We start from the raw sequence: 692 nt of genomic DNA, 5'->3' as shown, positions 1-692 counted from the left end.
GGGGAGCGGGGTGCGGGGGGCGAAGGGCGGAGGAGGAGGAGGAGGAGGAGGAGGAGGAGGAAGAGGAGGGCTACCAGGGCCAAGAGAAAGAAGCCCCAAGCGAGCGGTGACACGGCCCCTACCATCGTGCTCTTCGATATGGGGCTTGGGTTTCTTTCTCAATTTGGACTTCTTCTTATTGGTCCTTTCCAGGATTTCTTTAATGTGCTGGGTCACTGGGGAACAAACAAAGCGATGAAGACAAGGGAGCGGGCGGGAGGGGGAGCATGAACGTCAGAGCGGGGCCGAGAACGGGCCCCGGGAACCAAACCGCAGGCGGGAAGCAGGAGGGACAGGCGGGAAGGTGGGAGGACGACAGCGACGATGGGAGAGGCCAGAGTGGGAACGGAGCGGCCGGTGGCTGGAAGGCGACCGAAAGGGGGAAAAAGGCATAAAAGAACCCGAAAGTAAAAAGGCAACAAAAGAAAAAGAGGTGAAAATGAGAAGTAAATAAAACAGAAGCGAAAATGAAAACAAGAGTAAAACAGAAGGGGAAGTAAAAGAATGAAAACGAGAAAGAAAAACAGATAAAATGAAAATGAAAATGAAAAATACGTAAAATGAAAATGAAAATAAATATAAATGAAAATAAAAATGGAACAAAATATAAATGAAAACGAAAACAAATAAAATGAAAATGAAAATGAAAAATA

This window comes from Aptenodytes forsteri, unplaced genomic scaffold (genome assembly GCF_000699145.1).
Source record: "Aptenodytes forsteri isolate BGI_AS27 unplaced genomic scaffold, ASM69914v1 Scaffold341, whole genome shotgun sequence".
NCBI lineage: Eukaryota > Metazoa > Chordata > Aves > Sphenisciformes > Spheniscidae > Aptenodytes > Aptenodytes forsteri.
Note: the sequence above shows the minus strand (reverse complement) of the source record.